We start from the raw sequence: 1,346 nt of genomic DNA, 5'->3' as shown, positions 1-1,346 counted from the left end.
TTTTGTTGCATATAGTTTGGAAAATTGTTTGATTTCCATTCTTATCCTCATCAGATAAACTTTTTTTAATGTGTGGATGAAGAAGTGAAGTCGACCTGATGATAAAACCGGTCCAACCAAACGTTTTCGTGCTCATTGAGGACTTTGTGAGTTCTGTTTTTGTTGTGTGTTATTTTTCTGCAAACGTGTCACTTTTATCACGAGAAATTGTTTCCGTGTGTTTTATAAATCTATTTATAATTTTGACCGGTGAGTTGTTTTGTAATAAACTGGATATTTATGATGGTGAATAAAAGTTGGAGCAGCTGTGAGTGTTTTTATATTTCAGTCTGCTGGTTGCCTCCCTCACAGGAATATTCATATTATCACAATCTCATTTATTTAAGAAGAATATATTTTATCATTTATATCATGCATATGCCTAAATACAAACAAAAGTTGAATTATTAATCATTTTAAAAGACTTAGATTCATCATGATGTGTAATCAATAAACTAAAAAGTAAAGTTTTAGACAGTTTAATTGAGATTAAATGTCCTATCATGTTCTTATAATATTTATATATTATTCCTGCAGAATATATGAATCCTTGTTGTCTTAATGTCTCTATATTGAGAACTTACAGTGTGTCAGATTGTAAAATATGTTTCCTTTACGGAGTTACATTGTGAATTTGGACCGATAGATAACTAATTTAATATTTTTCATATTAACATAATATACAACGGTCAAAATTTCTGGTCTGATAAAGACAAGTTACTCCATTAATAATTATATTTTAGGAATAAATGTTATTTTATAGCTTAGTTGCTAATATCCTTAAAACAATTAGAAAAGTCAAAGGAGTTTGGCACATTTGACAGACTCAGTATTAGTTTTTCCTTCTCTGAGTCATAAAGATCAGAGCAAATTGAGGATCAGCATCAACATTTAAGGCAGCGGCACCCAACATGGAGACCAGCGTCATACATCTGAGTATTTACTACAAGATGATTCCGTTTCTCCTTTAATTTGTAGAATTTTTAGATGTTTTCTCCTCTAAAAACTCTTTAAATATCTTCAAATAGACATCGCCTCAATTTATCAAGCCAAAGAAGTTCATGAGGTTTCATGTCTTCAGTTTGATGAGGAGCGTATTGAGTTGTTTTGTTTTTAACTTTACTTTGTTTGTTCCTGGTTCTTCTGGTTTAAATGCAGGTTTAGTTCCTGGTTCTTCTAGTTTGAAGTTTAGTTCCTGGTTCCCATGGTTTAAATGCAAGTCAATTTCAGATTTAGTTCCTGGTTCCTCTGGTTGAAATGTGGTTCCTAAAAAGCCTCCTGGTCACCTGAAGGTTCCTGTGGTGGAA

Source organism: Anoplopoma fimbria, chromosome 18, assembly GCF_027596085.1.
Source record: "Anoplopoma fimbria isolate UVic2021 breed Golden Eagle Sablefish chromosome 18, Afim_UVic_2022, whole genome shotgun sequence".
NCBI classification, from domain to species: Eukaryota; Metazoa; Chordata; class Actinopteri; order Perciformes; family Anoplopomatidae; genus Anoplopoma; species Anoplopoma fimbria.
This window is presented reverse-complemented; position numbering follows the sequence as displayed.